Genomic DNA, 13,980 nt, shown 5'->3' with positions numbered 1-13,980 from the left:
GGAACCAGTATCGTCCGCCACGGCGACCTCCTAGTGGAGCTTGTAGTAAGTGTGAAAGGTTGCATGTGGGTCAGCCTTGTCCCCGCGAGACGGGTGGTTGTTTATATTGTGGCAAGATGGGCCACTACATTCGCGATTGCCGCAAGAAGGTGGCAGACGACTTTAAGCAGGCCAGTGGTGCATCCCAACCTCCACCGCAGTAGCAAGCACCGCTGTTAGTGCAATCAGATCAGCCTCGGACTAGCGGCGTGAAGAGAGCACCTGCACGAATCTTCACAGCTACCGCCGAGCAGTTGACTAAGGGAGATCTCGTGCAAGGTACGATTTTAGTTGCAGATCACGCAACTTTTGTTCTTTTTTATTGTGGTGCCACTCACACGTTTGTTTCTGCAAGTTTTACTGCACAATTGAAATTGCCTGTATCTCGGTTAGATTCTGCCTTAGATGTATACAACCCAATTGGGAAGAATAAAGTTTGCGTCACCTACTTGCTAGAATTAGACGTAGTCATGGCCGAGCGGCACATGCCGGCTTGTGCCATTTTGCTGGATATGTCCGCATTCGACGTTGTTCTGGGCATGGATTGGTTGCAGAAATACTATGCCAAGGTCTTATGCCACGATGGTAGGATTGTTCTGTCTCCTTCAGTTTTTTCGAAGGTGGAATTTCAGATTCTGCGATCGGTATGGAAGACCAGCATTAAAGGCACAAAGCTTCTTACGGAAGGGATGTTCTGCTTTTCTAGTGAATCTTATTCAATTAGTTGCGGCACCAACTCCCCTTGGCGAGTTGGACGTGGTAAGTGACTACCCGGATGTTTTAACCTAGGAGTTACCTGGCCTCCCTCCGCCCCGAGAGGTGGAGTTTTGTATTGATCTGCTACCCGGTACCACACCCATCTTGAAGGCTCCATATCGTATGGCGCCTGTGAAGCTTGAAGAACTCAAGAAGCAACTTCAGGAGCTTATGATTCAGGGGTTTATTCGCCCTAGTGTATCACCTTGGGGAGGTCCTGTTTTGTTCATGAAAAAGAAGGATGGATCTTTGAGGTTGTGCATCGACTATCGGATGCTCAACCAAGTCACGATCAAGAATAAATATCCGTTATCGCGTATTGAGGATCTGTTCGACCAACTGCAGAAAGCTAGGGGCTTCTCCAAGATCGATCTTAGATCCAGATATCATCAACTTCGGATCAAGGAATGTGATGTTTCGAAAACAGCTTTTTGTACTCGATACGAGCATTTTGAGTTCACTGTTATGCCTTTTGGACTCACTAATGCCTTAGCGGCCTTTATGGACCTTATGAACAGGGTATTTAGGTCTTTCTTGGATTATTTTGTGATCGTATTTATTAACGACATCCTAGTATACTCGAAAAGTTGGGAGCAACATCGGGATCATTTGCGCATTGTCTTGAGACTTTGCATAGGGAGCGGTTGTTTGCCAAGTTCTTCAAATGCGAGTTTTGGCTTGAAGAGATGATGTTTCTGGGGCACATTATTTCAAAGGAAGGAGTATCTGTAGATCCTGCGAAGGTTGATGCTGTATTGAACTGGCAACAACTGAAAAATATGCACGACATTCGAAGCTTTCTTGGGTTAGCTGGATACTACCGAAGGTTTATCCAGGATTTCTCCAAGATTGCTCAGCCTATGACCAAACTGCTGAAGAAAGAGACCAAGTTCGTTTGGAACGATAGTTGCAAGGCAAGTTTTCGGTCCTTGAAAGAGCGACTTACCTCTGCTCCTATCCTGGCCTTGCCTTCTGGTCAGGAAGGATTCGTGATTTATACTGATGCCTCAGGCACGGGCCTGGGTGAGGTCCTTATGCAGAAAGATTGGGTGATAACGTATGCCTCTCGTCAGCTCAAACCACATGAGAAAAATTACCCTACGCATGATCTAGAGTTAACCGTCGTAGTCTTTGTATTAAAGGTATGATGACATTATTTGTACGGGGTACAGTTCAAGGCTTTCACTGACCACCAGAGTCTCAAATACCTTTTTTATCAAAAGGATCTAAATATGCGTCAGCGACGATGGCTCGAGTTTCTTAAAGATTACGATTTCTCTCTTTCCTACCACCCAGGAAAGGCGAATGTTGTAGCAGACGCCCTCAGCCGAAAGTCTTCTAGGGTTTTGGTCAGCACGTTAGCTGCTGAATGGAAAATGATCGAGGACTTTGTCTCATGGAAACCCTTCATTTCTTCAACGGGCTCGTTGCATTTATCAAACCTCGTGGTTCTTCCGGATTTGTCTGCCAGGATTATTGCCGGGCAAAGGACTGATCCACGCTACGAAGGATTAAAGGCTAGTGCGGCTCAGGATGATTCTTCGTTCCGTCTTAAGGAGGACGGTAGTGTTTGGTTCAAAGATCGCCTTTGGGTCCCTAGTGATCCTGTCCTGAAGAATGAAATCTTGACTGAATCGCATGGATCTAGGTACACCATCCATCCCGGAGGTACCAAGATGTTTAAGGATCTGCAAAGGAATTTTTGGTGGAGCGGCATGAAGCGTGAGGTAGCAGAGTTCGTGTCTAGATGTTTGACTTGCCAGTAGGTTAAGATCGAACACCAGCGACCGGGTGGAGTCATGCAGTAGATGGAGATCCCATTGTAGAAGTGGGAGGATATCACTATGGACTTCGTTGTCGGGTTGCCCCGAACGAAGAGAAAGCACGACGCGATATGGGTGATAGTTGATCGATTCACTAAATCAGCGCACTTCTTGTCGGTCCGTCTCGGCCAGTCGCTGGACAGCCTTGCGAATATGTATATTCAGGAGATCGTACGGTTACACGGAGTGCCAACTTTTATTATATCCGACCGTGATCCGAGGTTCACCTCGAGATTTTGGGGGCAACTTCAGCAAGCTTTGAAGCTAAAGTTTAGTACCGTCTTCTATCCTCAGACTGATGGGCAATCAGAACGCACTATTCAGACCCTGGAAGATATGTTGCGAGCTTGTATGATAGATTGGCATGGAGAGTGGGATTCTCACGTATACTTGACCGAATTTGCGTACAATAATAGTTACCATGCAAGTATTGGCATGGCTCCTTACGAAGCCTTGTATGGAAGACCGTGTCGAGCATCAGTTTATTAGGATAAAGCAGGTGAGTGAAGGCTTGAGTCACCTATCGTACTCCAGCACTATACCCAGCAAGTACAACGTATTCACGAGCGCCTTCGTACAACTCAGAGCTGGCAAAAGAGTTATGTTGATCACCGTCGTCGAGAACTTTCCTTCGTAGTTGGAGATCTGGTGTTTGTTAAGATATCTTCGACAAAGGGTGTTTTTTGTTTTGGAAAGAGGGGAAAATTGAATCCCAGATATGTTGGACCTTTCGAGATTTTAGAGCAGATAGGTGAGACAGCCTATCGTGTGGCGTTACCCCCGCAATACGCCCATATTCATAATGTTTTTCATGTGTCTATGTTGCGGAAGTTCGTCCACGATCCATCCCATATTATTTGCTTTGACGGCGTGGATATTCGCGATAACCTAACCTTCGAGGAAAAGTCAATAGAGATTATTGATCATTGCGAGCGGTAACGAGATCAAGAACGATACCTTTCGTTAAGGTTCAGTGGCGACACCATGGCATCGAGGGATAAATACCCTGAATTATATGCTTGAGTCTTATTGCAATAAAATTTCGTGGACAAAATTCTTTTAAAGGAGGAAGGATGTAATGTCAGGAAAAAAAAAGAGTCTGACACGTGTCGGACATGCACCAGACACGTGTTTCGGTCGGCCATTGATACTGGATCTAAGCCAGACCCGGATCCAAGCCCAGCCCGGATCCGCCTTCTCAAACTTTCAAGAAGCCGGTACACCCCCTCTTTTTATAAGGGTTCGGGTGTCTCGGGCGAGGGCATTTGCCCTCGCATGATTCTCTCTCTTCTCTCGCTACCCTTTTTTCGTCACCGTCGGTTCGTCGGCAAGGGGCTTGGCCCTCTGTCGTCATCGGCTCGCCGGCAGGGGGCTTGGCCCCTGTCACCGTCGGTTGTCAGCAGGGGGCTTGGTCCCTCCGTCGTAGTCGGCAGAGGGCTTGGCCCACTGTTATGGTCGGTTTGTCGGCAGGGGGCGGAGCCCCCTATCGCTGCCTGTTTGCCAGCAGAGGGCGGAGCCCTCTATTGCGTTGGTTTGTCGATAGGGGGCTCCGCCCCCTATCGCTTTGGTTTGACAACAGGGGGAGGAGCCCCCTGTCGCGTCGGTTTGCCGACAGGGGGCTCTGCCCCCCCTGTCGCTTTGGTTCGCCGGCTGGGAACGCCGCCCCCCTGTCGCGTCGGTTCGTCGGTAGGGGGCTCTGCCCCCTGTCACTGTTGGTTGCCGACAGGGAGCAGAGCCCCCTGTCGTTGTCTGTTGCCAGCAGGGGGCTCCACCCCTTGTTGCTTCAGCTTGCCGGCAGGGGGGCTTCGCCCCCTGTTACTTTTTATTGCCAGCAGGGGGTAGGGCCCCCTGTCGTAGTTCTGTTTGCCGACAGGGGGCTTCGTCCCTTGTCACTTTTTGTCTGCCGGCAGGGGGTTCCGCCCCCCTGTCATTTCTGTTTGCCGGCAGGGGGCTCTGCCCCCTGTTGCCGTTGTGTGCCGCCTGCCACCTGTGTTGTTCGTCAGGGACTATGTTTTCCTGTCCCTCCTTAGTGGCCCGACCATTGTTTCATCTTTGTCTTATGCTAACCTCTTTGCACTTGCAGGTTGCACGACAGAGCGTACTCATGTCTCATGGCCTAAGACTCTTCGCACTTACGCCCGCAGGCGTTCAGGAACTCGCAACTCTCCAAGGTAGGGGAAAGTTGCGCGAAAGGACTTCGAATAATCAAAACTAAACTAAAGAAAAGATAATTAAACAATATGTATATATACGTATACATATAAGCTATATGTACGTTCTTTAACTCAAGGACGCGGTTTCACGATCCTTGTCTTGTTTACTTTCTAACACTTTACTTTCTGCTTGCCGCCGCACTATATGTGCCTACGCTTACTTTCTGTCTTTTAAACTCAAGGACGCGGTTTTGCGATCCTTGTCCTGTTTACTTTTCAGCACTTTACTTTCTGTTACCTCGCGCTTTATGCGCCTTGGCTGTTTACGTTTTCAGCATTTTACATTTTGTTGCCCTGCGCTTTATGTGCCTTGGTTGTTTACATTTTCAGCACATTACTTTATGTTGCCCCGTGCTTTATGCGCCTTGACTGTTTGCATTTTTAGCACTTTACTTTCTGTTGCCCCGCGCTTTATGCGCCTTGGCCTTGTGCTTGACTTGCTTATTTCTGCTTTTACTGTTTCGCTTATTGCCTGCATCATGTAGATTGCGATTATATTATTGCTTCTACTTTTCAGGTACCTGTAGAAATCGTTGTCAGCATCTGAGCTTATTTTGAGTATTTCTTTATGGCTATAAGCCTAACTGCATTTCTTGGCAATGCTATGTGATGCTTTGATGCGTAGCATGAAGAAAATAGTTCTCATGGTATGCGAAAGAGCACAAGTATGGACATCTCACTAAATGGTAATCATGCGCCTTCACAAGCAAGATGCTCAAGTGGGTCGAATAGACCAGTGCATGTAGAGCAAGTTGATGATGAAGAAAAGCCTCTCATCGTACTTGTTTGGGCTGGTTCACCAAGAGAGAGGATGGATGGTACAAACCCTCCGATACACAGGCCATTCATGGCTATTACAGGTAAAAGATCTGGCTTCCTCAGTCATCGGAGGTAGAAAAAATCGCGTTACCATAAGTATCCTAGGTGGTAGTCGCCCGACACTTCTGTAGAAGTTGGATGCATCCTTGGGCCTTGTTTAGCCTTTGGGGACTTACTCTCTCGACCACTGGTTGTTCCCTTAGGAGCGGACTCAGTCAGTCCTTCGGGGTATAATAAATTATATAGCACAATGAATCCTCGAATGGATCTCGGTTGTTTCTACGTTTTATACATTGTGCGTACCCACAATGTCCAGATAATAATCAGATCACATTATGGCATGCTCACAGTTGTTGTTTGTTCTTTCTTCGGATTGCATGCTTTTACCTTGCTATCAGTTTGTTATTTGCGATAGTTAGATGGTATGCATGATAAGTCTGTTGTGACTGTTTACAGTTAGATTGTTATCACTGTAATACTAGCCTGCTTGAACTCATGATATCTTGGTTAGCTTTGCTATTTACCTGTGTCTGTTGTATCAGTTTCTATTTGCTTAGATTTGAGCATGCTTTAGATTAGTTGTTGTTCATCTTATTCTTTTTGCGTACCTACCAGTTTTCAGGACTGACCCCCATTTTTATGGGTGTAGATGACAGGTAACTCTTCTTACTGGCGGTGGTGCGAATGCTACATGATCAAAGTCTCGCCTCTCTCGTCGACACGCTGGCTATTTTGGTTTGTACTTTTTGTTGTTTTGGGTGGATACCCTTTTGCTTTGTACAAACTAAACCTTTTTATGGATAAATTCTTTTCTATCTTTTGCTCACTATTTTGGCTTAGTTAGAAAATGGGCTTGTGTTTGTGCTGGGTCTTTTGCTAATGTGCTCAGAAGAATCGGCTTGTACTTTTATCTAAAACTTTTGGTATCTTTAAAAATCTTTGCTGCAAACTTTGACTTTTGAAGGTAATTTCATTCAAATCTTCGTTTCTTAAGTCGAACTTCTGGGGCGTTACAACTACTCCTTACTTTATCGGATTTTTTTTTTTTGCTTAACCTATATCCCGTGAACTGGTGGTGTTATATTGACTAGGGGTGGCAATCGGGTCGGGTTGGCGGGTCGTGTCGGCAGGTCAGCATACCTCAACACAAACCCGACCCGTTTATTAAATGGGTCAGCTGTGGCAAACACGAACCCGACCCATTTATTAAATGGGTAACCCGACACGGCCCGATTAACCCGTTTAATAAATGGGTCAGGTTAACACGACCCGTTTATACGACACGGTTAACCCGCTTTATATAGAAAGTATGGTACTGCCCGAAAGAAAGGGCTTCAGTTATCTGCTTGGAAGGTTTGCTTCAAAGGCCGACCTCTGGAAGCAAGCTGAGACGGTCATGGTAATCCAAATTATGGTTGTTGTCGTTGGGGCTCAATCTCAGTTGTTGGTGCTTGGATTCCATCAATTTCCATTGATGGGATGCTGCCGTAGAATCACTGCCTGTTGTATCCATACCATCTTCCATTTTCTCCTCCCATCCAACTCAAGTATCTAGAGGGAACACACAAAAATAGCACAAGGGACTTGAGAAAAAAATGGGTAAAGGAGAAAGTGTTCGGTCTACCTTGAAGCTTTATCGCTAAGAGTAGAAGCTATCATCGTTTCCATTGGAAGTTTCAACCGGGATTGAAAGGATTTAAGGAAAAGATCATAAGGTGAGGCGAGAGAAGAAAGGGGACAAGGACAAGAGGGAGTTGATGAAGGAGAGAGGGAGCAAATGAGGGTGTTCCAAACCAAGAGGAGGAACAAGAGGGAGGAGAGAAGAGGGTGGTGGTGTGCGCCTGTGCGGTGAATCGTGATGGCAACGAGGTAGAGAGGACTCAGAGGAAAGCTCTTCTACTCTTCGGCTCTCGACTGCGGCTGGGTAGGAAAGATTCAAGGAAGGACTGAAGTATTTACACTTTAGGAAATTACGGTTAGATAATTAAATACATACGGGTTGCGGGTGGTCAGGTTCGGATAAACGGGTTGACCCACCCGCCTAACCCGTTTATTAAATGGGTCAGCCGGGTTGGCATACCCCTAACACGAACCCGACCCGTTTAATAATCGGGTTAGGAGGGTCAACCCGTTTACGACACGAACCCGGCTAAGAGGTGGGTTGGGTTGGTGGGTCGTGTCAGGTTTTGCCACCCCTAATATTGACTCTTTTCATATTTCATTAGTTTAATTAGGGATGGCAGTAAACCAGGAAAGCAGGGATCTGTCTGAAATGGGAAATGGGTTGGAGATGAAGAATATGAAAGGGGAAGGGATCCGGGATGGAGGTGAAAATAAAAACTGGTGCAGGGATGAACTTACACTTTTTTTTGCCTTACCTCATCCTCGATCTTCGCTAGTAAAATGACTAAAATATTTTTAGTTATTTAATAAAATTACATATAACTCTCTCTCTCTCTCTCTATATATATATATATATATATATATATATATATATAAAACCCTAAAACTTAAATGGACCCTTTCAGCTTCTTTATTTCTCCTTCCTCTCTTTCAGTTGCGGTGGATCCTTTCAACCTCCTCTCAAAGTTTTCCTTGCCGCTTCATGTGACAACTCAACCTTCTCGGCGGTTCGGCCTCACCTTTTCTTCTTCCTAACAAACGCATTAGTGGGAGACAAAGACAATAAATTTGGTAAGATGCGAGAATGAAAACAGGACAAGGGTAGGAACAAAGATGGAGACGGAAACAGTAAATTTTAGGTGAAGGTCTACAACCCCCGTCACCAGAATGGACTAGGAATGAAGGTCACTATTTTGAAACGGTGTGGGATGGAGACCTTGTCCCCACACCTGCTCTTGTCCACTGCCATCCCTAAGTTTAATGTCATCTCACTAACTCTTTTGTTACTTTTTGTTGACCCAAGTGCCTCAAGCTCAATTTGTGAACATAAATGGGTTACCTAATGGTTTTGAAAAATTCACTATTTTATCACTCATCTCATAGTTTTCTTTTGTACCACTCAAGGGAGCAGACACATCCTAGATGATGGCACGGTTACTGAGCTAACTTAACTAAGTTTTCTTCTCCTTTTCTCTCTCATCAATTGTTGATGAGCTGATTTTGAAACAAACAAGATTTCTTTTTGGTATTAAATGGTTAGATTTTTATTGACTAGGTCAAATGAGTCTTGTTTAAGCATTGATGTGGCATCTGTTCATTGAAAAAGGTTCAAAACATTGCGCCCAACTTTGAAGTTTCTTGGAACTGGTCCAGGTTAGGATCGAGCAAATATGGGCCACAAGTTTTCGAAATTTCAAATATGGCCCAACTTTTCTAAAAACTGTTAAATAAGAGTCTGCATTTGCATTTATTGTTGTCCTTTAACTCGGATTATATTACAAATCAAATTACAATACTAACCTTTATAATTAAGAGTACAAACGGTTAAACTTTTTTTTTTTTTAGGATAAATGAGTACTTCTCAATTTTTAATGAACAATAAAAAGACCAAAAAGGACTCACATTTTTCCAATACGATAGATGTTGACATGAGGTCCTTGTTTGACAGTTTTTCGGAAAAGTTTGGTTTATAATTAGAATTTCAAAAACATGTGGCTCATATTTTTAAAATTAATGACAAAATGTTAGCCCAGAAATGGAATTTCCCCCAAGTCATAATATCTACTAAATGGGCATGGACCTGGGCCACAAGTGGTCATGTCATGACTTTGATATGATGAATAACTAAAGCCATAACATGCACGTGGGTTTGGATCCACAGTAGAGATCCTTTCCCAGACCCGTAAACAGTTCATTTGTAAATGCATGGCATTTTATATCCGACCTGAAGAATTTGGATACGATCTGTTGAAACGAATTCAGATCCTAATCCAGTAAATATGGTGGCGTTTGTGTTTTTCTGGTCTCAAGCATATATAAATCAATACCGAGCAAAACAAGAAAATTTACACTGTAGCATACTCAGGTCCATCAGATCCAAATCCAATATATTTGCCATTTGTCTGATCAACACATGAAAGAAATGGTTCTGGCTTTGGCTTGGGCTGATTAAAGTCCAGCTAGACTGAATCTCCGAACCATCATGAGTTTAAACGAGGAACTATACGCAAAGATTGGCCAAGTTTCTATAGTATTAAGTCAGCTTACAAAAGTCTCAACTCATAATTTGAGCCCTAAAATGAAGTAGAAATGGAACCTTGTGGCGACGAAGCCATTGTGATAACCTTTTTAAAAGTCCTCAATCTCTCTCTCTCTTTCTATATATATATATATATATATATATCATCCATAAACTTGGAAAAAGATTAAAACATTAAAAAATATTAAAAGTAACAATCATGTAAAACAACAGGACCAAACAATACAAAATGTAAAATAAATAGTGACGTACATGGAACTATATAAGTAGTTTGCATGAGTAAAGCGTGCAATGAGTCTCTTCTTAAGCTGACTACATGATGCCAACTTAGGCACATGTAATTTTCTGATTTTGCATATAATAAAAACAAAAGACAGGTGTCTATTTCATTTTCCGTAAACCTAGCCCAACATAGCAAAAGTTAAATAATAATACTAATAAATTGCCATTGTTGACACGTCACTTGTCTTTGTTCTCCAAATCATCCAAATGATGTTTTTACGTGCTACATATATTTCTAAGAAAAACAATACAAACACAAAAACAAGAAACACCCATGGGTCAACACAAGCACACATGGCCTCCTAGGGACAAGAACACAAGGAAAAATATATGTTTATTGGAGTTTATATGCTTGAGAAAGCATAAAATATACTAGAGGAGGACACCACTGTTACGACAATGAAGCCATACATAATACTTCAAGTACAAGGTTTTGATGATGAGCAAGTGGAATCAACTGCATTTCAGCTAAGGCTATGAAGAAATTGAAGAATTCAGTGAAGAATCCTTGAAGACTAGTGTGCAAATGTTTAATTCATTAAAAGTCTTAGATTCTTGTAAGAGCCTTACTTAGAGTGCATATTTAGGTTGCATTTCATCTTAAAAGTCTTTAGAAAAACTTTTCTAAAAGAAACTCTTTTGAAAATCTTTTTAGAAAACTCTTTTCTTAAATTTTCATGTTTATTAGTCGACCAATAGACTTATCAGTCGACTAATCCTTTCGCGCCATATTTTCTAAAAAGTCATTCGTGTCAAATTAGTCGACCGAAGGTTTTATCAGTCGACTGGACAGAATGTCTGTTTTCTGGAAAATTAGCAGCAGTCGACTAATGGTTTTTCAGTCGACTGAACAGAACATGTGTTTTATGAAAAATTTAGCAGCAGTCGACTAATGCTTTTTATCAGTCGACCGAACAGAATGTTTGTTTTTCAGAAGTTTTTAGCAGCAGTCGACTAAAAGGTTTTTCAGTCTACTGATGATATTATCAGTCGACTAACTTTTCTTAAGTCGACTAAGTTTCAAAAGTTCAGATTTTCAAACGGCTTGATTAACAGATCAGTCGACCGACGATAACTGTCAGTCTACTAATAACTAACTATTAGTCGACTAACTGATGTTTCAGTCGACTAATTTTGCCGTTTTCCTGAAACTTCAAAAAGGCGTGTCTTTTCATTTTTCAAACGTTTTGATCGTTCAAAATGGACCGTTTTGACACCCTTTCATACTCTTAACGTATGGAATCTTTTAACTATAAATATGAGTGCATTTTACACTCAAAAACAACAATTCAATCGATTTGAATCTTGCTTTTCACTCCTATTCATTCAAGTATTTGTTTTCTCACTCACGTGATATTTTCACTTCAAATCACTTTGAGAGATAGTGAATTCGTGAGTAGAGTGTTTCAACAACCTCAAAAGTCAATTGCATCTCATTTGCATTCAAAAGGAAGGCTCATAGGTTGTATTGTAAGTTCTTATTTCTTTTCTGTAAAAAGAAGGACTCCTTGGTGTAAAGGAGTTGTTTGCTTTCAGTTGGGTTGTTACTGAAAGCGAGACTGATTATGGTCTGTGTGATCTTGTAGTTTACAAGGTTGATAGTGGAAAATCTCAAGCGGGTTTTGCTTGGGGACTGGATGTAGGTCGGGTTTGACCGAACCAGGATAAAATCTTGTGTTCTTTGTGTGTTTGCTTTGAGATTTGCAAAATCCTTCAATATTCCGCAAAAAGTTTTAAAAGCACTATTCACCCCCTCTCTAGTGCTCATTGCCTCGATCCGAGTGCACTTTCAACCACCCACCCCCCATTTATACACAACACAATACTTCGTAGAGCCATTGGGACCTCCCCAACGGCCAAAAATAGAGTCGTTGGAAAGGTCCATTTACCTAAGTGCCCTCAAGCTAAAACTTAAGTACTAAGTTACAAAAAATAAAAATATATAAAAGACTATTGTGTTTTAATGGGCACATCCATTACAATACTATAAAAAGGCTAAAATACACTTAATAGATATTTTCTATTATAATACTATAAATTCTATAATATATATATATATATATAATATAATATAATATATAATATATATGTAAATATTTACTAATATGCATAACAACACTCATGTGCACTGTTATAGAAAAATGTTGAAATTGAATTGTTGTATACACTGCATGAGAAATGTCAGATCTAGTTATGGTCAATCATTTGGCAGTAAGGATAGGTCATTCAAAGATGTGTCATCATCTATCTTTATTTTTGTGTTAATCACTTTAGAAATGTCTACCCTTTTTTTATTTATAATTCTAGTCAGTAGCAAACATAAATTATGTTAGTAAATAACCACATACAAAGTATGCAACCTCAATCCCTAAAAAGTATTTAAGAAAACCTAGATCGATCATTTCAAAACTTTGTTTTAAGATATTTTTGATAAAACTAACTCTATGTGTGTCTCCTCTAGTGATGATTATGTCATTAACATAGAGAAGAATAACAACATATGCATTAGATTTCTTAGCAAACATATTAGTGTTAGTATAACAAGATTTAAAATCAAGTTTAATCATAATGGAACCGAATCCATCATATCAGGCTTTAGGAGCATGTTTTAAATCATATGACTTTACATAAATGAAAAAACTTTCTTGCTAAAATTTTATATCCTGGTAGAGGATCCATGTATACTTCTTCTTTTAATTCATCATTTAAAAATGCAATTTTCACATCCATCAGATAGATGTGTCAATACTTAATGAAAGTTATAACTATAAAGGTTCCGACATATGTCAACCTAACTATTGATGCAAATGTTTCATAGTAGTCTATATCATATTCTTGAGAATAAACCTTAGCAACTAACCTATCCTTATATCATTAAGGGGGTCATTACTCTTGGTTTTAACCTTATACACTCATCTACAACCTATGAACTTTTTTCTTTTAGGTAAATTTGTTATTTGACATGTGGTAGTTTTTTCTAAAGCACCAACTTCTATGTTCATGGAATCTATCCATTGAGGACAAGTTTTGGCTTGTTTATAAGAATTCTGTTTGAAATAAGATTTTTTTTTGGTTAGATATGCTCTATATTAAGGAAAAAAAGACTCATAGGATACAAATCTATCTTAGAGTCTAGATTTTCTAGTGGATCTCTTAAGGATACTAGATTCTTGTGACTCAATGCTAGAATATTTGTCTAAGGCATTGGGCTAACTATCATTGTCCCTTCTGCAATATTGAAGAATGAGATGATTACTTCTATCTACATCATGGCTCATATTACTAGGAGCATTTAGTTGTGGTTCTTCATTCAAAACATCAATACTTAAAGAATTTTCCTTGTCTTTAGGAAGTAATTTAAAGAAGGAAGAATAATTACTACATTTTTTATGCACATTTTGATTACTTTTTTTTTCAAAAAAGTCACATTTTTAGAGATATGGAGTCTATCATTGTAAAGATCATAATATTTAAATCCTTTTTGGATTTCTCTATATCAAAGAAAAACATAAAGAATCGCTTGAGGGGATAATTTGTCATTTTTGTTGGTAAGAACAAAGCATTTGCATTCAAAGGTTCTCAACATAAAATAATCAATGAAAGTTTTATAAAGTTTTTTAAGAGGTGTAATGTTTTGAAGCTTTGCATAGATAATTTTATTTAAGAGGTGTAATCAAACCGACGATTCCACTATAAACCTGAAGTTCGTCACTCGAACATGTAACCAGCTACATAGAAAATTATGGTCGATGAGGCAGACGAAGACAGCTACACAACCAACGATGGCAAATCAGGCGTATATTGTCTACACATCATCTCGATTTTCATCAAAATCCGTCTCTTTTATGCCGTTTTTGCGATTTGTGTTGTGTACTGTATAATGTAA

Source organism: Nuphar pumila, chromosome 3, assembly GCF_984573655.1.
Source record: "Nuphar pumila chromosome 3, dmNupPumi1.hap1.1, whole genome shotgun sequence".
NCBI lineage: Eukaryota > Viridiplantae > Streptophyta > Magnoliopsida > Nymphaeales > Nymphaeaceae > Nuphar > Nuphar pumila.
Note: the sequence above shows the minus strand (reverse complement) of the source record.